This window comes from Anabrus simplex, chromosome 13 (assembly GCF_040414725.1).
Source record: "Anabrus simplex isolate iqAnaSimp1 chromosome 13, ASM4041472v1, whole genome shotgun sequence".
In the NCBI taxonomy this organism is placed as follows: Eukaryota; Metazoa; Arthropoda; class Insecta; order Orthoptera; family Tettigoniidae; genus Anabrus; species Anabrus simplex.
This window is the reverse complement of record NC_090277.1, coordinates 24,404,730-24,431,716: the sequence shown is the minus strand read 5'-3', so window position 1 is coordinate 24,431,716 and position 26,987 is coordinate 24,404,730.

Below are 26,987 nucleotides of genomic sequence, written 5' to 3'. Positions count from 1 at the left end.
GTAGGGAGAAAGGAAAAAAAAATGCTAATAGGAGTATTAATTGAAGGAATATGGAGGAGTTGACGTATAGACCAAAGATTGTAGTGCAGAAATGAGAGTACTAACCTAAAAACAGTAATGCGCAATGCTCTGATTTAGTTGGTGAAAGACGAATGTACCGGAATTACGTAGAATAATGTTTGGAACTCGAGTAACGGGAGTAACAAAAGACTGTAGCTGTGTAAAGTAGCGAGACAAACAGTAGCGACTAAAGTGAAATATAACGGGAGCCAAAAGAAAACTAAGATCAAATGAAAATGAGTGAGTAAATGTATATACCAGTAAAATAATTAATTAATTGACCATAAGCGTGGAATGATTAGAGGATCAAATGAGCATCGTCTATAAAGTGATTGAGAACTGCAATGATATCAGATGAGAGATCAACTAATAGACAAGTAAGACTTGTAGGAAAAGGAATTTTCATTCGTGTCAGGCTAGCAAGGAGCTTACGCCGGGGTGCAGAATAGACAGGACATTGAAAAAATAGATGGTTACTATCCCCTTCCAATTCACCACATACACAGTTAGGCTGATTAACTAAATGGAAACGAAACTTGTATTGCGGCGTGACGGAATGATTGAAGCGTAATCGAATTATGTTAGTGATATGTCGACGTGTGTATGAACCTTTGGCAAACCAGGGTTTTGTGGTAATATGTGGTTGTAGTTGATAATAATACGTGGCTCTAGAACGCGCAGTTTGATTCTAGTCATCTTGCCAGGAGCTGAAGGCGGTGTCCTTAAAACTGGGAAAGAAATCAAGAGGGGGTATAGCTACTGTGAGAGGGGGCGTGGGGAGTCGACTAGCTTCATTAGCAGCGGTGTCCGCTAGATCATTACCAATAATATTGGAATGTCCCGGTATCCATACGAGTGTAATATATATGCCATTTTGTTCAAGGTGATACAGTAGGGATTTAACAGTATAAATATATAAATTTAAGGATGAAGTAACAGAGGATAGTGCCTGTAATACACTTTTAGCGTCGGTATAAATAGTAGCTTTTGGCAAGGAATGCTGTTGTATGTAAATTAATGCTTGTTAAATGGCAAATAGCTCTGCAGAAAAGATGGAGAAATTAGTCGGAAGATGAAAACGTTCAATTGTGTTGGAATCTCTAATAACAAAAGCGGCACCAACTCCTTGGGGGTGTTTTGCCCCATCTGTGTAAAAGTCTACACCGATATCAGAGGGAGATATGCGCATTCTTTTTGACATGGGGTAGGGGCGATCAGCGGTAGCTGACGATCCTGTTAATAAAGATCCATGAGTGAAAATTATTGTGGGTGTGTAATGTAAGCTTGCAAATGGAATAGAATACATGGGTATGGAAGGAGTTCTAAGTATCGAAGTGCAGAATCTGTTGATAATGGTATATGCAGTATATATAGCTGGCACGCGCCCCGATTTAGGCGGACATTGTTGATAGTAGTCATGTAAGAGTTGTAGCTTTGGAATTAAATGGGAAGATGCAAAGGTATGCCTTTTAATCAGATATTTTTGTGAGAGCAGCAAACGCCTTATCACAAGCGGGACTTCACTCGTTTTCACTAAGAATGCATTGGTTGGGGTAGTCTTAAGCGCTCCAATACAAAGGCGTAAAGCTTGAAATTGTAGGGTATCGAGTGTAGTAAGCGAGGTAACTGAAGCAATGTCTGTTATGTGAGCTGAATAATGAAAAATGGAGCGTATAGATGCTTTGTATAAGGAAAGAGCAGTATTGGGGTCGGCGCCCCAGTTACGACGAACTACAGTTTTAAGAATTTTGATAAATCCATCAACTTTTTGACGTAGCATGGTGATTTGTCGTTGCCAGGTGAGTTTGTGATCAAAGATGATACCAAGATATTTATGATGAGTAGTGAGAGGGATACTATATCCCTCAAAGGTAAAGGGAGAGTGATCATATGAACGCTTGTGAGTAAATATCATTGCCGCACATTTTTCGATGGATAGTTGAAGGCCATTATCTTGAAACCAGATATGCACGTGACTCATGACCTGGCTCATCAGCTGTCGGGCAACATCAATGTTGTCTTGCGATGTGTAAAGAACTATATCATCTGCATAAATAAGCACTCGGGCATATTGTGAAATGAGATGTTCCAATTCACTGATATAAAGGGCAAATAAGATTCCGCTTAATATATCACCCTGAGGCAAACCATTACAAGCAGAGCGGCTGGGTACGTGATGATACGATGATTTAATATTTTATGAGCGATATGTATATATTTTTTGGAGGATAACAATAAAGGCTGGAGGTATGCCTTTCGCCGCTAATTTTTCCCAAAGACAGTGGAGTAAAACCGAGTCATATGCACCTTTGATATCTAAAAATATAGAAAGAGTACTTTGCTTTCGATGTTTGGCTAGGAGCAGGTCAATAGTAAAAATATTAATAGGATCGTGGGTGCTTTTTCCTTTAAGGAAAGCATGTTGATATTTAGGTATTAAGTGATAATACTCAATAGTCCATAATAGTCTTTGTAATAATACTTTTATGAATGTCTTACGAACACAAGATCCAAGTACAATACCACGGTAACTGTTTGGATCTGTTGGGGATTTTTGGGGTTTGAGGATCGGTATCAGAAAAAATTCAGTCCAATGTGGTGGAATATGCATATTCAGTAGAACATCATTATAAGAATTTAGAAGTGCATTTTGTGCTCGCAAGGGTAAGAGCCGGAGCGTAGTGTATGAAATATAGTCCGGGCCGGGGGTAGATTTAGAGGCGGAATGGAGGACAGCAGATATTTCACTTAATTGAATGGGTTGAATTAGAGTGGAGTACTGTGAGTGAACATTATACGAGGGAAGTTCAAAATGAGGTATTACATAGTCAGGGGTCAGAGAATGCAGAAACTTGTAGATGATATCACTTGGGATGATTCGATGTACTTGTTGTTGAGAGGCACGCGACAACATACGAATAGCGTTCCATAAATGCAGAGCTGACATATGAGAATTGATAGAGGAGATGAACGACTTCCACGCAGCACCTCTTTTCTGATTAAAGATAAGTTTGGTTTTGGCAATATGATTCTTTATGCGTGAATAATTATCCCGCGTTAGAGAACGACGATATGTGCGGAATAAAGCCTTGCGGGTTAATATTAATTGGTAACATTCTCTATCCCACCAATGGATATATTGGAACGGTCGAGGAGTAGAAGAGGCGAATGGTTTGGGAGGATGATAGATATCAAGGTACTGATGAAGAAGTGACACAAGGGAAGAGTACGTGTTGATGCGCTCAGAGCTATGACGAAGATGATATTGTATACAAGATATATATGTTTGGTCATCAAATGATCGTAGAGAACGTACATTGCTGGATGACATTGAAGTGGGCTGATCTTGTATGGGTCTACCAACCCCATACATAATCCATAGGTATCTGAGAGGCTTGACCACGTAATAATAGGGGTCAATATTGATCGACAGAATGTTAAATCAACCGCAGTAGGTGGAGATCCAGGTACAGTGAGGCAAGTGGGGGATCCATCATTAAGAAGTGTGAGGTCATGCTGCTGAGACGCTGTGAGCAGATATGAACCTCGTGGGGTATCACTAATGCCACCCCATTCTGTATGGTGCAGATTGAATATGATAATATGTGGCAAATGGTGAAAATGTTGGAGAAAGCGAGACCAACTCGAACTCGAAATATAAATATCAGGGGGACAATAAATGTTAATAAGGTGTAGCTGCCGATAAGAAATGGCGACAAGAAAAGTATGTGGAATGTAATACTGTATAGGTAATGATTGATATGTGATCGTAGAATGAATAAGAAATGCCGCCCCTCCATACCCCGGGCCATCGTGCCGCACAAGATCATATCCTGGGATTAGAAAATTTCTGTGTTCGGAAAACCATGTTTCCTGTAAGGCAATAACATGTGCATGAGTTTCATTGATTATTAACTGAATATCACTCTTCTTATGAAGGACACTCCTAGCATTCCATTGGACGATATTGATCATATAAAGAAAAAATATCACTTCGCCGGTCACGTAATTGGTAAGTAACATGCTGTAAAGAAGGGAGACCGCCTACCGCCTGCAGTAGTAGGATAAGAATTTTATGTATGTCTTGTTGTAAGTCGTCTTTTTGACGATAATCGGGACGTTGTGGCTGGTCAGAAGATGGAAGGGGGGAATTTACATTTGCTAAAGGAGCCGGGAATTGCGGCTGTGAAAGGGGTGGGGGGAGCATTAATGTTCACAGGCACATTAAGTGAATTAGGGGTATCCCGAAGGATAGCCATGTGTGCAGCTCGATCATACCCCTGAGCGGGTTGCGGTCTGGGTGATTGAGTAATAATCTGAGTAAACTTTCGTTTTCTCGGATTTGAAATAGGAGGAGGGGAGTGTTCAGCAGCAAGAGGGGGAAATTGTTGGGGGTGTTGCGCTGGGCAGTACCTAGGTGGTGAAATCTTGGACTTAGCCTCAAGAAAAGATACATGCTCGGTGCTCATTATTTTCTTAATAAGCTGTTGTTGTTTGTGCTCGGGGCATGACTCATGTCCTGTGGGATGGTCCCCATTATAATGAGCACATTTGGTATACTGCTCCGTACACTTATCCGTAGCATGCGACAAGGTACATTTGCCGCATCGGAACGTCTGCGAACGACACTGTTGGACTGTATGGCCGTATCGCTGGCATTTTTTACAAATTATGGGATTAAATATAAATGGTTCCACCTCCAGAAAAACACTATATAGAGAGACATATCTTGGCAATTGCTGGGATCGGAAAACTACTTTTACTGATCCAGTAGGAAGGTATTCGATAGCCTCATTAACAACCGCTTTTCGTTTTAATATCTGGACAGATTTAACAATGTAGTCAGATTTGAGATGTTGAAGTATAGTTTCCTCAGTCAATTTTTTATCAACCCCTCTTATGATACCAACACGGAATATGCTTGTGCTTGGAATATATGCACGTGCACTAATAGATTCTAATAACGGGTGACTCAAAAATTTATTTGCTTGGGTAGCATGCTCAAATTGCACCTGAAGACGATTTCTGCCCTTACGTATGATGGATTTTACTGGTTAATTTCGATCATAAAATAAACGACCTAAAGTCATAGGATGCAGCTCTCCAACATTTTTGTCCGTTACAGATTCTACTAGAACAATGTAAGGACCAGAATGTTCTCGAGTGTATTCGTCCGAACTAATCAAAGATGTCGACTTTTGAGTATTCTGAGTGGTTTGATTTTTAGGTAGGTATTGGATCTTGAGAACTTGTATTATTAGATTGACTATTTTGAGAAACATCGTCCATTTCCTCCTCAATCTCCTTTTCAACTAGTAACTTGGAGATATCCAGAAGGGACCTCCCATCACTGGCGGCAGCCATCACACGCTAACTTCACAAGACACAAAACACGAACAAACTCCTCGCGACCACTAAGTAAATACCGTGCACACTGTACAACCGAACTGATTCGAAGCACAGCGTAGACTGAACGACTAAATTCATTTACCTTGTCACACTGCTCATCGATCGAGAGGGATCGACTGCACGGAAACAGCTGATACTCCCGCCCAGTACCGTACAGGCTACAGACGTATTCATATTCACGAGAGAAAAAGAATGTGTTGTGAAAGCGATAATTCGGGTGGAAATATGATTCTAACCTATGAATATATTAGGAGAAAGGAAAGAACCAGAAGATCGCAGTGGACAAGGTAAAGAGCCATGGAGAATTCCACCAAAGTGTGCCTTCGTTGTGGAATGACGAAGAAAAATTCAGGAACTGGTACCGAACGCCCATCAATAAAATCCTGTATAAGGAATTAGAGGAAAAAATGAAGTCACTAATAAACATCAGGCAAACAAGTTACAGGAATAGTTTAAGTTCTGAGGAAAGGCTGACACTATCGTTAAATTCAATATTCACAACGATTTTTTTAGGTTCAAAGTCAGAAGTGATGTTCACCTCCGAAACAACTACTATATGTCCGTGGCAAAATATATCAAATAAGAGATTAGTGGCAGGTACATTTCTTTTCATTCTACAGGATTCTAATAAAGGATTGATAAAAAGGACTGAAAACTGTTATGTACATCAATTTGAATTCATAATTTGAAGGTGCTACAATCAACAGTGGAAATATATTTATTGGTGACTCATACATATTTAGGATTGCTCACAATACATCAGTGGATTTATTCCTATTATATGTGATGCCATTCATAGAGCACTACCGCCAGAATTCTTGACAGGGTGAAAATTCCAACAAAAACCTCACAACAGTGGCTCATTGTACTTCAAATATAAGACTAATGCCATTTATGCTTATTTTTTTAATGATGCTGGATCTTGGGGCATAATTATTGTCTCTTCAAATGATATTTTGAGGTGTTTATTAGATGGAGGTTAACAGCTTTTTTTTCATACCACTTGGTGAGATCCCACCTACCAAAATAATAGACATATCAAGAAATGCTTCCAGTCAAAATTTACATAACCCAATGTAGAAATAGTGTGTCAAGTTTCATTACAATCCTGTAAATAATTTTGAAAAAAAGAAAAATGCACATATGTTCTGAATATTGTGAAAATGACAAAAGCAATCGAGTTCCTTACACTGTTTCTCTCCCTCATGATCCTCTGCAAATCTCTTGTTGCCTCTCTTCTTCTTTCTTATTGTGCCATGTTCAGAATAGTATAATATTGCTTTCATGACCAGCATGTTGCTGAATTTCTGTAGGCCTACTGTGTTTTTTGCAAAGAGTCCAGGTCCATATCCAAACTTTGCAAGAATTACAATCCTGTCTTAATTTATATCATTGAAGACTACAGCAGCTTCAAAAGCAGCTAATTTCTTAAGGAGTTCAGGGGAGGCTAGTGTTCTGTACACTAGATTAATAACTATAGGAAAAGCTTCTGGAATATTGTTCTAATAAGTATGTTGGCAGTGTAATAGACTGATACTTGTCACAACTACCGGTACATGTAAATTACACGCAAGGTCTTGTTTATTACCCTCATCAGTAAGCATAAAGTACTGTCTCCCCAAACTTTGCACTGGCAAGCTGATCTAATTGCTCACTTGGCAATAATAAACCAATTAATATAAATCCTGCACTTCCATCCAAGTAACTGTTAAACTCCTTGGTACAGAGTAACAACTTTTTCCGCAAAGGTCTGGTAGGACTCTCTTTCTTACCTCAATGTTGATTTTGCCTTTCTGTGTATTGTTCATATGTAACTTCTTTACTGATATGAACACTACCAAGCCTATCTATCCATCCTGAAATACTTTCCTTATGAATCAGTTCAAGGAAAATGAAAACTTTGCCTTCAATTTCACCAAAAATGAGAACCAAACACTGCAAAAAATAATAGGTGCTAATAACAAGCACCTTGCCTTCTATTTTTAGAAGTGAAGAGTATGCATTTCTAACAACTAAATACTATTGCCGTCTACAGTAAAATGTTATTTAGGCCTGTTGCTCAGGTGGTAAATGATTTTATTTTGCTATATCTTACATTGCCTGTGTAAAACTGTTTGTAAATACCGATCGTATAAATTAATGTTTGACAGAGTAGGGTGTATGGGACTTGTAAGATCTTGGATTGACTTACAGGGTAATTAATCTACTCAACCTTTTATTACAAGCATGTAACTGTCATATGAATATATTTTTTTATAAATATGTACATGTTCTGCCATCATATCCCCTTAATATCACATCACACAAAATACAGTTTTTTATGTTGTAGATTAAAATCTACAAAACTTTGGTAGAAACACCTGTCAAAATAGTTACAAATGAATTTTTCATCTTTGTTTTTCATTGTTTAAATGGATCTACAGCACAAGAAATAAGATAATCTGTCTACCTTGATGCCCTCTGTAGGCCTATATGTTATTAATAAATTATAAGTACGGTAACAGACATGAAAGTAGTGATTGCTGGTGCAGACAGGTACCAATGGCAGGAGAGTACTTGGAATGAGGAGATAAAGGCTACCTAAGTTACAAAGGTATAAGGTGGCAGGGAGGGATTCTGTCAGGTACCGGTATAACTGTAGTAAGAATTTTGTCCTATGCGAACGACTTGGTCTATTGAAACTGTGCAATCTAATATCTTGCAACTTCAAAAAGGACGCAATGAATTTGACATGAAAATTAGTCGTTTCAAGACTAAAGTGATGGCAGTAAGGAAGACACCTAAAATAGACCTGAATGTCAGGTTGAGAATACAAAACTAGATAGATAGATAGATAGATAGATAGATAGATAGATAGATCGATCGATAGATAGATAGATAGATAGATAGATAAAGCCTTTATTTTCTGTGGCGAAGTTAGGGCGCTTGGCCCTTTCTTACACTTAACCACACACATATTGTTATTATTCCATACAATGACATTGATTAAAATACCAAGAACTACAAATATTACTAATTTTTAAGACAAAAATATGAATATATACATGCAAAGAAGAATGAAAGAAAAAGTAACTGCCTACATAATACAGGTTTGAGGAAAAAAATCTATACACAACGAAAGAAATACGAGTGTAAAAATACTAGTAAGCTTAATAAAAATACTAAATGAAATTTAACTAATTGTATCCTTGCAAGACTAGAACTAAGTTAAATACTGTACTTACTACTAGCTATTTTTAGACTACTTCTACTTCGTAAATACAAGTTACCTACATTAGAAGCCGTGTCCTTAAGCTGCCATACTGTTAATTCCAACACACTAGATGACAAGATAAAAGTCCATGATTTTACATGGAGAATACCAGTACTAATGGAAAAAGATTTATCCCGTCAGTTCATATTGGGTGCCATTTTATTGCTAAAACTGGCATGTCTTTGGATCTGCAGTTCATTAGATTCCATTTTCAATTTTCTGCAACATTATTTGACCTGTATGATTGCTCCTCTATTCTGCCTTGTCACGTTCATGCTGTTCCTGAAGATTCTGACGAACCCAAAGCTTTGATTTTAATCATTTACAGTAGGAGCAGGCCAAACAACTTAGGAAACTCAGCAATAAGTTTCTTGATGTCTTTATCGACAAGTTAGGTGTCACCAATGTTTTAGAAAATTGAAGTCACGGATAACATACCTGTTCGCTCTCCTCCGTATCGGCTGTCACCTTCCAAAATGAAAGCCCTTATGACCAAATGCTCGCTGACGGAGTGATACGCCCTTCTATGTCAGCCTATTCTTCTTCCATGTTTCTGCTCCCTAAAACGCAAGGTGGTTATCGTCCTATAGTTGACTATCGGATGTTGAACCGTAAGGTGGTCCTCCAATCTGTTCCTCTTCCTGGATTTGCAATCTTGTTTTTCTTCGTTTGCTAATGCCAAAATTTGTCCACCTTCGATTTAAATCAGGCATATTACCAGATACCTCTCGCTGAGGAATCCAAGCACCTCACACCTTTTGCACCGATTGGAACCTCTATGAATTTGGGCGCGTTCTGTTCCGCCTCGCGACAGGAGCTGTTGCCCTTACTCGGTTACTGGATAATGTTCTGTCTGACATTAAGTTCAAATTCGTCTTTAATTACCTTGACGATTTGGTCAATTTCAGTGAAACCTTCGAGGAACACCTTGTCCATCACAACGATGTGCTTGAAGGACTGCGTAAAGGCCACGAAGGTTCCTTTCGCACAACCCCAGACGTCCTCCTTAGGTCATGTTGTGTTGGGGAAGGGTGTCTCAATCGATCAGTCTCGTACTGCCGCCATCCAAAATTTTCCCACGCCATAGGATGTCAAGCCTGTAGCCAGATTTATTAGCGTGGTTAATTTTTTCGTAAATTCATTCCCAATTTTGCTGAACGGGCGGCCCCATTAAAAGCCCTGAGAAGAAAGGATGCCAAATTTGTGTGGGGTGATGCCCAACATGAAGCCTTCAGCGACTTGAAATCCGCCTTATGTAACGCTCCTGTACTTGCTATGCCAGGCTTTTCTAAACGGATCATCCTTCATAGTGACGCTTCTTCCACAGGGATATCCGGTGTTCTCCATCAGGAATTTCAAGAGCGGCGTCGTCCTATTTCTTGTGCCTCTCGTGTCCTGCATCCTGCTGAACGAAATTATTCCATTTATGAGTTGGAAGCCTTAGCTGTTTTATTCTCTTTAGAACGCTTCAGAATGTACTTGCAACATCTGCCCTGCGATCTTGAGACTGTTAATCAGGCGTAGAGTTGGGTACTGGCCAAACCGCGAAGGACCGGTCGTCTTGCGCGTTGAGCAGTGCGCATCTCAGACTTCCAATTTGAAGCTCGCCACATTCGTGGTACGGAAAACGTTGTGGCTGACGGCATCAGTAGGATGTACTACCCAGGCAACTCTGACCCACAATCAGAGCCTGCAGACCCCTCTCCTGTACAAGTATCAGGCTTTGTGAAGGCAGTTCGCACTGGCTCTCCCTTCCTTTTCGAAGATATAACCAAACATCAGGAGGACGACGATGAGTTAAAAGCTATTCTCGATAGCATTAAACCAGGTGAAAATGTTAAGCCTTACATCCTTAAGAATGGTGTCTTGTGTTGTCCTGCTCGCGGTCGCAGACACCCCAAATTTGTGGTCCAAACTAACCTGGTTCCGGCTCTCTTCAATTATTTTCACGAATCCCCAGTGGGGGTCATCTGAACGTTTTTAAAACGAGACAGAAAATTCGTAAGCACTTCATTTGGAAATCCATGGATAGTGAGATCCGTACCCTTGTCAAATCCTGGAAGACTTGCGACATCAGTAAACACGCCCCGAATACTCGTCTTAGTCTTTTGTCTTCCGAGCAAGCTTCTCGTCCAATGGAGAGGTTGTTCATTGACTACATCGTTCCCTTCCCAAGATCACGGAACGGCCATTGTTTCATACTTGCGTGTGTTAACGCCTTTTCGCGTTTTACGTGGCTGTTCCCACTCATACGGCTAACGCCAACCCCACCATCTCGTGCTTGAAACAGATATTTACTTCATTTGGACCGTGTCAACTTTTTGGTGAGTAGGAATGCAAGAGCTTTTATTTCCATCTAGCTCCGGAATTTCTGTTTTGATCTATCCATTGCTCATGTCACCACTACCCCGTATTATCCGATGCCAAATTATGCTGAGAGAGTGAATCGTAACCTGCGATCTGCCCTCATCGCTTATCTCTCCGCTGACCACTCTAATTGGGATTCATCACTAAATTGGTTGTCATTTGCATTTAACACTGCCGTCCATGAAAGCCACAAGCAAACCCCTGTTTCGTTAATGTTGGCCTTTACTCCAAATTCCCCACTATCTAATCTGTGGTCAATTGATCTTCTGCCTGACGATGACAGCCCAGAAAGGGTCCGAGCTGATTGGCACCGTGCACGAAAAACTTAAAAGTTTATTACGCTAAGGTCCAGCGTAATCACAACCACGGGCGGAGGCCACACAATCGGTCTGTGGGTACCAGGTGTTTGTTAAAACGCATCCCGTCAGTAGTGCTGCGGACCATGTCATCAGTAAGATTGTCCCTATATTTCGAGGTCCCTGCACCATCTTTAAGTTCCTTATCCCGGTGACTCTATTGGTGAGCGATCCCGAAAGGAAAAGGATCAGCAGAGTACACCTCTCTCAAGTAAAAGTACCTTAAGACATATTGGGAGGGGTAGATAGCATAGTTTGTGACCATGCAAATTTAGTTGTAAGGTATTTGGAAGATTTCAGTTGTAAAGTAATGATAAGTTTTGCTGTAAGGTAGTTGTATGTTTTAGATACTGGCCAGCAAGTAATTGTATAGGTAAACACATTAGGTATCCCCAAGCTTTTATCTACCTTAGTGTAATGGATTTAGTATGATAACTTAGGTAGGTTTTAGTTTGGGGTCACTGATTGGAATTTATTCCCCTAAATTTTCAGTCCTAGGGTAAACTCCTGTAGTTTCCTTTCACCCCCAACAGTAAACTTGTCTAAAATGTATGGATTTTAGATATTGCTTACCCCGGGGCTAAGTGCCCTAACGTCCCCGGTGTGGGATATGGGTAACTACATAAAGCGCATTGAGCTAGCGGTTGGTTGAACTTATGCTATTCAGTGAACTAAAGAAAGGTATCTAGCCTCCTTGAAAACTGTTTTTCTCCAAGATCTTAGAGTTCGGCAGGGTAGTTTCGCCTCAAGTATTCACCTGTCTGCTGCGTGTTGGTTTGTGTTCCAGTGGCTGCAGTGACCGATTTATTCTGGCGGCAACCTAAAGTGCCAAGTGAAGAGGCACACTGTATACCTTGGGCGCTACCATCCGGCACCACAAGCCTGAGACAATATCTCCCAATGGAGGGAGTCTGGCTATACTATGCCCCACCCATCTGCTCATTTGCTTCAAGTTAGGACTGGGCTGCACTGCAACTTACCTAGTAACCTGGTTTGGATTGAACTTGAATGGAGTCTGTTGGCAAATGACCGTGTCGGCAGCCACATCATCGGTAAGAACCTGTGGCCTAGTCGTGCAACTTCGATTCTATGACTGCTGTGAAAAGTGATGCAAGATAGACTTATACCGTAACCTGCTATGGAGGAGGCATTGGACGCTTTCTTACAAGAAAGTGAATTGTATCTGAAATACTGGCAATTGGGTAGAAGGAAAGAGTTTACATCCTTTCTGCCGACAGAGGTAAATGGTCGAAACAATTTTGAATGTTGAAATGCATTTTTGAAGTGTAGTATGATTATCAATTTTTTTTTGCTAGGGGCTTTACGTCGCACCGACACAGATAGGTCTTATGGCGACGATGGGATAGGAAAGGCCTAGGAGTTGGAGGGAAGCGGCCGTGGCCTTAATTAAGGTACAGCCCCTGCATTTGCCTGGTGTGAAAATGGGAAACCACGGAAAACCATCTTCAGGGCTGCCGATAGTGGGATTCGAACCTATTATCTACCGGATGCAAGCTTACAGCCGCGCTCCTCTACACGCACGGCCAACTCGCCCGGTATTATCACATTTGGACATTTATGTTGTGTTTATGTGTAAACCTTAAACTCCAGGCTACTGAAAGGACATTTGGTGTAGTGACAGTGTTTTAATTGTTGGAGGTTCAACTTTAACCGTCTTACTAATAAAAAGTCCTTATACAGTCTGTTGTTTAACACTTGTATAGTTATACAGTGAATATACCCTATATAAATGTTTTATATTTTTCTTACCAATAAAGGTGGTATATGCATTCTATTACTATACAGCACGTATACACTCGTTCCAAGGCGCAGGAATCTCTTCCTGCAGTTCACTGGCGTTTTTCGCACGTTCACCGCCTTTATGATCGCTTCTGCTGGTTATCTACGCGCAAAACTTTCCGGAAAGTCGCGTAGTAGCACGGCATATCGAAAAGGCAGTGGCAACACAAAGTGAGACAGCTGGAAATTGGCTTATACTGATATCAACATTTCTTCAGCTTGCTTGTGTAATGAACGCCAAAATATAAATGAAAAAGGTTAAGGAAAGGTCAATATCTCCTAACTGGGATAGTACGGGAAACTTAGGCACATGCCAAAATCCTTACTTTTCAGGAGAAAGAAAACCCTGTTTTGTAGCTAAAAGAAAGGTTTGACCAAAAAATTTCTATTAGGCATCATATTTCATATTTCTGTGTAATCAAGTACAAAGTATGGATATCATATTACGTACGATTTTCAAGTTATACCATGTTTATGTCGAGGAATATGTCCCTTTTTATACTCACATTTGAGAAAGATCCTTGTAGAGGCAATTTCAAAAGTCTATTAAGCAATAACACATTATTAGCCCTACAAAAAAGTACGCCCAACCATCATTTCTTTTATCGTTATTCATTGTCGTTCCGTGAGACAGCTGGAAATGGGCTTAACTTATATTAACATCAACATTTCTTCAGCTTGCTTGTGTAATGAACACCAAAAAAGAAACGGAAAGGTTTAAAAAAGATCAGTAGCTCCTATCTTGGATAGTACGAAAAACGTAAGCAATTGTAATTGAATCGGCGATTCCAAAATCATTACTTTTCAGGAGAAAGGAAAAACTGTTTTGTAGCTTAAAAGAAAGATTTGATCAAAAAAGTTCCTATTAGGCATTTATACGTCATATTTCTGCGTATTCAACTACAAAGTATGGAAATCATATTACGTACGGTTTTCAAGTTATACAATTTTTTATGTCGGGGAATATGTCCCTTTTTAGGGTACCGGTACTCAAATTTGATAAGGATCTTTGTAGAGGCAGATAATGTATAATAAACTCTCAATTTCAAAACCTATTAAGCAGTAACACATTATTACACAAAAATACGCCCAACCATCATTTCTTTTATAGTCATTCATTGTCATTCCGTCTCTTTAAAGTGTTTTACTTTACGAAGATGTCTAGCCTCCATAACCTCTGAATGGTGTATGCCTTCTATGTTTAAAATACCGTGAAGATCATCAACGTTATCGTCCATTCTTTCAATGTGTGTTCAATGTTGTATGGATAAGTCGAATATTTAACCACGATTATATTACTGTAGACAATAAATACCACGAAAATAAACTGCTCACTCGTTTCTTTTTCCACTGCTCGCTGCTATACAGCGCTTATACAAAGATCTTGGTCTGTATAAGCAATTCAACGAATAACTATAACAGATGTATAGGCCTACACAGGAGGCTTATACGCGGTTTATTAGTGACGAATTTCACATAAACGGTGTATAAACCTTGTATGAATGTTATACACCGTTTATTAGTAAGACGGCAAGAAAATCACGTTTGTAAGTAAGTTACTGCCGAACGTTTCGAGAACTATATTTAAGTGTTGAGCGTAGCTCGATTTTCGGGGGAAGGAAGGATGAGACCTGTGTAGAATATTTTATTTGTAAATCTTCTTAAATAATACTTACTGTATCATGTGGAGTGTTGACGTAGAATATTTTATTCATATTCCATTTAGCTGCCTAACCTGTATGGTGTAAAATGTTTTTGAAGTTTGTTTTATTTTTATTCACTTTATCCAGTTTGTAACTACTAGATCGTAAAGAATTGATCTGTAATAGCTGGAACAGTCCAGAAAGGTTGTGACGCGAACTTTTAGAACAGGGTGTGTTGGCCTTTATCAGTTGTGGATTCTAGAAATATGTCATTTCTATTCTGGAAATGGAAAGTTCGCGATTTGTGTCTCTCTATGTTCTATTCTGGATACTGGAAAGTTCGCGATTGTGTATGTTCGGGAATATGGGTTATACATCGCGAATAGGTAAAGAGTTGTGATTGGTGAATCTGGGTGACGATAGGCAAACTCCTGCGTTCTGATTGGTCACTCGATAATCGCTCCAAGGCCAGACTTCTCTTTTTAAAGTGAGTGAGACTGGATTTCGTGGTCTTCAGTTCTCTCGTGAGTGCAGCAGTTTTCACGCGTGTCAGCGTGTCCTCGCTCCCAGGATGGGGCTACCTTGGGGCAAGCACGGTTGATTTCAGTCTGGTTTTAAATTGCATATCATTTTCATTGGTGTGTCACATAGGAGTTTGCCCTAATCGCCACGCAATTGCTCAGATGTTTTCGAAAGCTCGTTTAATTTCACTCTAAATTGTAATAGTATATTGTGTTTCCTCTTACCTTCAAGATTGTATTTCTAGAACTTGAGTTGTGCTAAGACATATTTGCTCAACTTCGTGGTCTAAGGCAAAGCTCTTGTCAAGGAACATCTAATTTGTATTTTGCAAATTGTGTAACTGGATTTTATGCATAGCTGAATTTGTTCGGAATTTACTTTGTAGTGTCGTATTTCGTAAATAATATTTTTTTTTAAAAAAGAGATCACCGTTGATTTTTCCGGAAAACCGCAACCTTCGCATCTCCATGCCTTTTAGTAAGATTTCCGAGACTCCTTTCCATGCTCCTTTTTGTTACCAGTCAATTTGCCCAACCTGATTTTGTTTGTGTATATTTGGTGCATTGTATCTTATATCTATCGTGTGTCTAGGGTTTAAAGTACAGTGTAATTTGATTTATTTTCCTCCCCTTCAACTATGTAAACGTGTAGCCGCTGAAGTATCGGTTACACTAAGGAAGGATTTTAGGTGGTGTATGTCTGATGACTTGTGTTATAAATTAGGAACGTACGAGATTGTATGTCTGCTGACCTTGTTATTTTGTACAGGTTTGCCTCCAGTAGCTCGTCAAATAGGACAAAGAATTTCACGAATACTTATAAAGTACCTTTATTAAAAATGAACAAGATACAACAGAACTGGGGGTAGTATCTTCTCTCAGGAATCTAATGAGCCTCCATCGTTGGATCTCGCAGACGAAGTTCCCGATATGTGTACAATCCCAGTTCACTAGCGGACTAGGGTAGTCAGCATAGCAGCACGCTTTACCGGTTTACCAGAGCCCCACCAGTTATTGATAGCAGGCTCACCTGGACAAAGAGATACAACACATGGAAACAACTCGTATGTGTCGTAGAATAAACAGAACTCTAAAATTTATCTTTCTTCAGCTTATCACAGGTATTTCTGAGTTCATTGGATCCAACCCCCCAATGGCACTACAGCCCTTGAAGGGCCTTGGCGTACCAAGCTACCGCTGCTCAGCCCGAAGACCTGCAGATTATGAGGTGTCGTGTGGTCAGCACGACGAATCCTCACGGCCGATATTCTTGGCTTTCTAGACCTGGGCCGCCATCTCACCGTCAGACAGCTCCTCAATTCTAATCACGTAGGCTGAGTGGAACTCGAAGCAGCCCTCAAGTCCGGTAAAAATCGCTGACCTGCCCTGGAATCGATCCCGAGGTCTCCGGGTAAGAGGCAGGCACGCTAGCCCTACACCACGAGGCCGGCGCTCATTGGATCCATTCAGATTCATTATGGCCGGACGCCACGTTAATCCCGAGAGAAAATCTCATCCCAGGATGAACTGGGATTCGAAACTGAGACAATCTTATGGGAAGCAAGCAGCTAAACCATGAGCTGACCACTCTTCCAGTATGCATCAGTTTCAAAAGCTATATTTTATTTTGATACCCGAGAAACTGTCAAGTACCGTGTCTGTTGAGTTTTACTGCTTGAAGTATTATCGCACCCAGTTAACTACGATGTACCTTTATTCCATACCATTTGAGTTTACTGCATTTACCAAATCCTCTACGCGAGCGCTGTGTACCCAAGTAATACCAAATTGGATATTCATCGTATTGCCATTTATACTTGTGGAAAAGGACACCCCCAAATGTAATTTTAACATCTGCCCCAATGACCTTTGCCTTCAAACCGCTCGAGGTCAACAATTTGTGTTCAAATATGAAAAATATGTACGAACATTTCAGAGGCTAAATTGTTCCATATTACTGTATCCTAGTTTTAATTTCACTCATTTTCAAGAAAAAATTCCCTCAGCTACGTAATGTAAATCTGGTAATTATTATTACTGTCTGGCCAAGACATCCTGCTACGGTAATGAAGTAGACCGTGCAGCCGGCGACTCAACTCCGAGTGTTGAGCGGCAGTAAATATATCGACTGCCTAAAGGGACCAACGGCTTCGGCGGATGAGTCCCCTTAGGTAGGGCGATGGTCCCCATGGTGGAGCGTCTGCTCTCCATGTTAGGACCGATAGGTGAATATCTAATGGGGATGAACAGCTAGGTGTCAATGCAAGGACATTATGACTGTGCAGGGGAAGGCAATGGTAAACCACTCCTGTATCATTACCAAGAAAATTCTATGGTAAGTCTCTCAGTGTTTCAAATATGGTATTCAATGGTAGGACCCCCAAGCAAGTAGGTACTGAACATGCTATGGGGAAGAGCAACGGACACTAACATGTAATCTCGGTTTGAATGACGTGGATGACGTAAATCATTCTGGAGGCCCACTTGCCGATGTTCTCTCTGGTGATACGAAGGATCTGCGCTGCATGACATCCCATCATATCGCAACATGGAATGAGTCAACGGAAACTTGACATTGTTAACAATGAAATGATCATATTAAACATTGATCTACTTGGTATTAGCGAGCTGCATTGGACAGCAAATGCCTTCTTCAAGTCGGATGACTTTACAATTTCTTATCTTGGAAGTTACAACAGAAAGCAGAAATGTGTAGTTTTCATCGTGAACAAGAAAATTGCAGCAAACGTGGAAAGTTACACAGTAGTCAGTGACTGTATTTTAGCCATCCGTTCACGAGGGAAACCACTAAATATCACTATTTTACAAGTCTATGCTCCAACTACAGTGGCATCAGAGGAAGAAATTGAATCCCTTTACTGTTTATTAGAAGAACATCTACATCAGATCCTAAAAAGGTTATCTTTTATCTCGTGGGAGAACACAGTGCGAAAATAGGGGCATAGAAAGACCTCAGTCCTTGGTCCATGGGAGCGTAATGATGTTGGTGACCGACTGTCCCAATTCTGCATGGAAAATCAATTTAGAATCATGAACACCTGGTTCAAATAACCTAAATGGAGATTGCATACCTTGACATCCGCTGATGGTGTAGAATGCATCCAGAATGATTACATGTAATGTAGCCTACGCTAGAGTAGCTCAACCCTTTCAGAAAAAACCTTTCCTGGTGCAGACTGTGGCTCAGATTATCAAATCAAATACTTCCAGTCAAAATTAGAGTAAAATTTTGCTAAATTAAGAAGCTTGATTGAAGCTGGATTCGGATTTACAAGTAAAGACAAGGTAATATACTGGGATTCAGAAGTGTTACCAGTTAGAAGAAGACTCCAAAAAGGGTCACGCTCGGAACCTTATCATGTAGGTAAAGAAGGATCGATATCCGTTTAATGCTCGTAAAGGAGCAATAAGATGCAAGGATGGGAAGATTCTGACTGCACAACAAAGTATTAAGAGCAGCTGGCGTGAGTACACTGAACAGCTGTATACCCGGAATGGTAAAGCTGTCCCACCATTTAGCGTTAAACCATATTAATTAGAACCAGATATCCTGCAGGAAGGGCATTGAAACAGTTACCAGAAAATAAAGCATCTGGTTTCGTTTTCATCCCAGCTAAACTGCTAATAATAATACGTTTATTGCAACCAATTGCCATAGAGAAACTTATACACTATATTTAAGTTGATATTATAAATTACAATTGAATTTAGATAATTGTCAGCCTGCACGGAATTAACACTATTACGAGCGGAATTTCTTAAGCGACATACGCCGGCGCTCACTAAATTGCTCGTGGTATCGGTCGCATGACTTACCACACAAGGAACAACTAGTCTTCACATGTTGCCATTGATGCTTTCATGGTCCGTGCTTATAAACATGGGGTTATGCCGTGTCAACACACACATGTTATATGACCCTCTTGGACTGATTCTGATGGTGCGGTCAGCTTCCGCTTCGAACGCTAGCGCTGTGCCGTGACCAGGGAGCTATCTGGTGACATACTAACATACCAATCCCACTTCTATTATAACGTCTAGAGTTAAAAATCTCATTGTTTAAGAAGTCTTTCTCGAGGACAGTCGATATTTTCTTCTGACACAGAGCACAGTTCTCTGCGAAACGTAAAGAATTTCGCCTTGTTTTCTTGACACGGAATAAGCCCACAAACCTATATCAAGTCTTTATATGGTTCGTAGAATCGATCGGCGCAACAGACCTTGAAGTGAAAGCCGTGGATCACGAACCTTGTCACAAGGTTCCTCAGCTCGTAGTTCGCTTCCTTGCAGTAATTTGTCAACATCGCGTCTGTGCTGGATAAGGCAATCCAGATGTCTTCCTTTTTCCTCTCGTATTCGGAGACAATTTCTTCGTAAGCTGGCGTGGATGGCAGTCCAAACTGTAGGCGAAGATCTTCCAAGAGCATCGTTTCGCTGCACATCTCGTGGCTCAGTCTGGATGGGGAAAATTTGGCGACGCCAGGACTAGCTTCATGTACGTTGCCTTGACGTTTTCGACGTTCTTCAAGTTCGCTCTTGTGAGGCATTCCCAGATTAACTATAACCCGTACGTAGCTTCGGGTATGACCTTAAATTTAAATAATGTCATTGCCGTTAGGTGTGAAATCTTCCACATACATCTGATATCATTTATTGCAATCAGAGATGCGACCACTCTTTCTTTAACATGTGCAGTAAATGTTCATCCCTGTGCCTGTAGAGTGATTCCCATGTATTTGAATATTTGATGGCCTGAGTATATAACGTCCTCTGCTGCTTGCCTTCCTCCATTCCTGAAGGTCAGTTTCAACGTCTTCAGCCTGAAGAGTTGGAAATCGTTGCCGTTTGCCCAGTCCACTAGGTGATCGAAAGCTTTTTGTAGCGAAGTAATCGATGTTGAAACCAGGGCCGTACCATCAGCATACAGGAATACTTTTACTACCTCTGTCTTCGTTGCTTGCACCACGCCGTATGTAGAAATGTTGAATAGGAGGGCCTTAGCGGGTCCCCATTTAAGATTCCTGTAGTTTGGTAGATCGCGTTATAGATCATAAGTGCGTCTTCCACTTCAATATAGTTACTCGAAAGTATTTCGCAAGCCTCGTAAAGGAGTCCTCTTCTCCTATGAGTTGCTCGAGTTTCATCATTAGCTTCTTTCTCTTGATAGTGTCGAATGCCTTGGTTTAATCAACGAAGATAACGTGTAGTTTCCCTTTTGAATGTCGAAGGGCCTCATGTATGTCATTATATAAACTTTCCACTGCTTGGACTGTCGATCGACATTTCCTAAAACCGACCTGCTCCTCAGGAATACACATGCGCACTGTGGCTGTCAGTTTCAAGATCAGAAATTTCACCAAAGCTTTATAGAATATACAATCTAGCGCTATGCCACTGTATGAGTCAGGGTTACTCGGGTCCCCTCTACCCATATACAGTGTTTTAACCCTCGAAGACCTCCACTTGTCCGGAATTCTCTACTACTGGAGACATTCATCTAACAGTTCAGTCCATGCCTTTGCTAATATTTGAGCTGAACTCTGCAGGTATTCACTAAAAATCAAACCATTTCCTCAGGATTTATTGGGTTTCAGTGTTGCAATCACTTCTACTATCTATTCTTGAGTGAATGACTCAGTGCTTCTCACATTTCTTGGCTGACAGCGGCATCGCTAGGTCCAGAGTCTTTAGACTGTAACACTTAGCTGAAGTGGTCATACCAGATCTCCATAAGAAGGTTGGATTCCTTAGTTTTAAGACTTTGAAGAGGTTCTCCTTAGCTCCTTCTACAAGCTTCTGTGCTGTTTCCTCAAAATATTTCATTTTTGTTTCTCTGATCAGCACCTTGTAGCTCTGTCTTTCCCTGGAGTATTCGAACAGGGAGACTTCACAGGGTGTAATTAACGCTACGAGCAGCGATTGAATCGTTGTTTTCCTGGACTGGTAACAAGGCTGCGTTGACCAGGACTTGGATTTCATGTTAAATGTCCGTATTACTGTTGTTGCGCCGAGTATGATTTCTTCTTGTTCCTGTAGGGCGGTGCAAATGTGTCCACGCTCTACGAGTTGTATTGCTTCTGTGATCAAAGGGGTGGATTCCTCGATCGTATGTACTGTATAACCAGTGCTCTGGTCCGCTTTATGGTATGAGATGTGGTAGGGATGCTTTGCTGTACAGTAAAGTTTCACACTGCAGACAGATGCTTCCTGACAATATTATTCTGTATTCTTTGTGCTACGTTTGTCATGTTCTTCATATTTGAGAATACTAAATCGATCGTGCTACTTCCGTTGTGGCAGATGTATATATTCTCTTTGTAAGAGTTTATCAGGCTCAGACCTTCTCAATGAAGGAATCCGAGAACTGCCTCTGGTTTAGTGTTGTTGATATCGACTCTGCAATTAATGCCACCAGCGAGTATAACCAGTTATTGCTGTCCCACCTTGTTGAGTCCAGTATTAATGATATCTATAATAGCTTAATCTGTGTAACACGGCTTGAAATACGCACATATGATCGAGCATGGTCTTGCTTTAACAGCTAACAATTCTGGTGTCTTAAATTCCAAGTGATTGGGTGAAATCTCGGCTTCAGTAGGTAGATGATTCAACTAGAAGGTCTACCTCTCAGTACCTTCTATAGTCCATGTCATTGTTCTGATAATCTCGGTCATAGTTGCCTCCCGAGGATCGGATCCTTGAATCCAAGTATCTCCGAAAATAATATCGTCGGACAAAGATTCCTCTTGGACAAAATTGCGGATGTTCCACCATAATTTTGGATACCTACTTTGTACGCTGTGTTCGTATTTATCTTCTTAAAATATGTCCCTACCTGTTCTTCACCCTTCTGTACTAAAATCCTCTCTTTCTTCTTGAGCGTTCTCTTTTTAGCCTGCTGCGATACTACGGTGGCGTCAGTGCTAATATGAGAGTTGACTTCTTCCCCTAGAGCACTGTTTCCGGTTTTAGGACCACTGGGACCAATTAGGGGGCTAGAAGCCGTCTCCTTATTCTGGCGCATAATATAGTTTGAAAATTCTTTGCGTAGTGTTGATCTCATCCCTGAGCAGGGCCGGCACGTTGTTCTTAATTTCACTAAAAACTGTCTCCATAAATGTATTGAGCTTTTCCAGCTGATGATCTTCCTCATCTGAAAACTTCAAACTTTAGCTTTGCATCTGGAATTTAACCAGGTGAGTTTATAGTTCCTCCTATTGAGGATATCGATTTCTCCTCTTGTAATTCCGCTGTATCCGAGGTGCTGCCGTCTGCTGAACTGCTAAAGCCTGTCCCTTTGGTAGCTTTCACTGCTTCGTACCAGAAGATATGGCAAACTACCACCAGGCCAAGGGGATGGAAAAGATCAATATTTATCCCACTGCTTAAGAAATGAGATGTCAGTGACTGCTCTAATTGTCGTACTATAGATTTTATTCCACACGCTATCAAAGTTATTCTAAAAATCATACAGAAACGTCTTGCACCCATTCCTGAAGCTCAGTTCCCTGATGTCGAGGTCGTGGTAGCAGCGATCAAATTGCTAATCTGCTGCGGATCATGGAGAAAGCACGTGAATACCAGAAAACTGTCTACATGTGTTTTATTGACTACAGAAAAGCCGTTGAGTCTGTTGAACATGACAGACTATGGGAGGCCATGCTGGATTTGGGGTGCCCTTACATCTGACTATGTTGATAGTTCGCTTCATGCCGAACGAGAGGCAGCAGTCCACACACCATAAGGCGGTACTGAATAGTTTAAAACAGAAAACGGTGTCCGTCAAGGCTGCATTCTTTCACCGTTCCTTTTCAATCTGTATGCAGAAGTTAAATTTAGAGGAACTTGGCATTGCCGTGAAGATTGGAGGAAGAACTCTAAACAGTTTGAGATATGCTGATGATAAAACCCTGATGGCAGAAACAGAAGAGGATCTAAAGCATTTAATTTCCCGCCTAAAAATGAAACTGAAAAAGAAACCTGTATCCCAATATTAAAAAGAGCAAAGTGTGACTACGGATGGGTGTGGTACATGGGGAGGAGATAGAGAGTGTGGGAGATTTCACCTTCTTAGGAGCCAAAATCAGTCAAAGTGGAGATTGCTGTCCTGATATAAAAGGACGGATTTCGCTTTGGATGGAATGCTAAGATGACTATGTTCTCGATCTTGAAGTCCAAAGGTATCAGTTCGGCTACAAAGTACAGATTAATCAATGCGTTTATATTCCCACTGTTCATGAAAAGATGTGAGAGCTGGACGCTGAAACAGGCAGACAAAAGGAAGATCGACGATCTTGAGCTCGGGCGTTCGCGTATACTCTTACGAATACCATGGACTGCAAAAATCACCAATAAGGCGGTTTCAGAGCGCAACAAGCCCCGTATGTCATTGGTTGGTAAGATTATGAAGCTGAGACTAGCACATATTGGCATTAGGAAAAGCAATCATGGTACAAGAAGACTAGGTCGCCAGAGGACTCGGTGGTTAGACACCATTAAAACAGACACTACCCTCACCCTGGAACAAATAAAGGGCGCAGTGTAGAACAGGAGAACTTGGAAAGCGCTAATTCATAGAGTAGCCGATTGTCGGATTCGACTGAACGGATGACACTGTCACTGACTTTCCAATTAGGATTACGAAAAAGTATATTTCAAGCGCTATGACTATTTGAGCACTTTCCCCTTTCATTTGATGTATTCCTTTGTATTCATATGATTTCCATCTCCGTGCTAAATTATTTCCATGGTTATCGCGGTTTAGGGTACTTTAATTCGCACCGACACAGATAGGTCTTACGGCGACGATGAGATAGGAAAGGGCTTGGAGTGGGAAGAAAGCGGCCATGGCCTTACTGTAATTAAGGTACAGCCCCAGCAGTTGCGTGGTATAAAATGGGAAACCACGGAAAACCATGTTCATTGCTACCAACAGTGGGGTACGAACCCACTATTTCCCGGATGCAAGCTCACAGTTGCGCTCCCCTAACCGCACGGTCAACTCGCCCGATGATCGTAGATTTAAATAATTGGTGTTTAATTTCTTCAGGATTTGGATATTATTTGGTCAATTATTATTAATATTTTGGTATTATTATTTGGTATTATGTATATTTCCACATTCCGTTCCATTGGCATTATTATTTATTTACGTAATTGTTTTACCTAACATTATGCACCGATCTACAGGGTTTCCATAAAAGAACTCCTGGGTTTTGAGGCAAAATATTGTAATGAAGCAAAAAAGTTATATTAATGTTTAATACATGCAGTGGCGGCCGGTCAGTACGTGCTACCGGGCTCCAGCATGTAGCTTGGAACTGTAAGGAATATTATTTATGTACAGTACAATTATCCTGGTGCCTTTTCGTTGTTCTGAGTACGATATGAATTTGTGTTTTGTGAAAATCAGGACGAGATCTGTCGAACACCTAGCGCCGCTCTCCCGGGAAACAAGGCTCGTGCTCATATGAAGTGAGCCCTTGCTTATAGCCTGAAGGAAGCAATACGCAGGCGCAGCCAAGCTTGCAACACTCCCCCTAGCCGGCGGAGTATACCATAAACCGGGATCAACTTTCACTGATCCCGTCTATAGTTACTTCCTCTCCCGCAAGGGGGTAGAAGTGCTCGATGTCTCCTGCTACCCGGGGCGCAGCGAGGGATCCAGTCGGCCGTGCTTATGTTGAACGTGGTGAGCGAATCTGCCACTAGAGAGTAGCATCGTCTGGGCTCGAAAGTAAAGCGTAAGTGGAGGCAATCTATCTCACACTTGCTTATTAAAATATCCATCTTCCTTTTGTGTCAAAAATAAGGATTTCGTAGGTGAGTCAAAGAATCTTTGAGTGACTCTAAATGTTATCCCGCATTACAATGTAATTTACTCTGGTGAAATGAAATAGCGTATGGCTTTTAGTGCCGGAAATATCCGAGGACATGTTCGACTCGCCAGATGCAGGTCTGTTGATTTGACTCCCGTAGGTGACCTGCGAGTCGTGATGAGGATGAAATGATGATGAAGACAACACATACACCCAATGATGGTTAAAATTCCAGACCCTGACGGGAATCGACCCCGGGATCCCTGTGACCAAAGGCCAGCGCGCTAACCATTTAGCCATGGAGCCAAACATTTACTCTGGTAATAGGGAAGGTCTCAATGAATAAGTTGGCAGCTCTTTCAGTTGCTTTGTGCGGTTTTTAATCTCGCGGCTATATTACTGGTGCGTGTTTTTTCTGTTATTGTGATAGTGCTAAAGTTTATACGGAGATTTATCAAATTATTTATCCACTGCAGTGTACATAAAGTGAAATTAAGTTAGCGTTCTTAGTGGGGATCTATATTCCCACGATTCTATTTGCACTGATGTAAGTTGCGCCATTAGGTTAGTAAAAACAATATTTCTCGAATGAATTATTTATCTCGTAGACAGTTGTCGAATAATTCATCTGCTTCCAAATTAATGTTGTTTTTGTTTGTTGTGAGTTATAAATTGTGAGAAAGTTGTATTATTATTATTATTATTATTATTATTATTATTATTATTATTATTATTATTATTATTATTATTATTATTACCAAGTTTGAAGTATGCGTTGTTCATCATGGCAATATACAGATTTGAAACAGCGTATTTAGCTTGTTTCTTGTAGCACGTAGGACGATTTTTTCACGAGCCGCCACTGAATACATGGTCGGAAAGGTTGCATTTTAAAGTTTTTTAACAATTTAATAAAGTTCAACATGAGCCCCTTTAGTGTCATGGCACACATCGTAACGGTATTCCACCTCTTCCCATGTCCTGGCCAACATGTCTGGGAGGAATGTTGCCACACAATTGATTGTTCGTTCCCTCAGATGGCCAATATCACGAATTTCTCCGCATACACAAGATTCTTGATATACCCCCAGAAGAAAAAGTCTAACGGAGTCATATCAGGACTCCTTGGAGGCCATGGAATAGATCCTTCCCTTCCAATCCATCTGTTGCCGAGTCGAGCGTCAAGTGCCTCACGCACACACAAACTGAAGTGTGGCGGTGCCCCGTCTTGTTGGAAGTAGACTAAACTCTTCTCCTCCTCAATGTCATCTAACTGAGGAAAAACATATTCCTCTTACATGTCACAATAGACATCACCATTGATATTTCTTTCAACAAAAATGAAGGTACGTATTACTCTATCATGTATAAGACCACACCAAACATTCACTTTTGGCGTGTCACGTTCATAATCTACGAACTCATGGGGCGGCTCTGATCCCCAAATTCTGCAATTATGTTTGTTTACTGACACGTTCACATGAAAAGTCGCTTCATCACTAAAAATAACATTTTCATCGATTTCGTTTGGCATAGAAACAGAAAAGTCAAATCCATTAATCTTGTCTGTCGGTTTAATGTGGTGTAACAGTTGAAGTTTGTAAGCAGTTGAACGAAGTCTTTTATGAACTGTTGATCTTGGTAACCCCAACTCCAGACTGCGTCCTGTCAATGATTTCTTAGGGCTTCGAATGCACGAAGCTCGGATTCTGTCCACATTCCCTTGTGATACCTGGCGA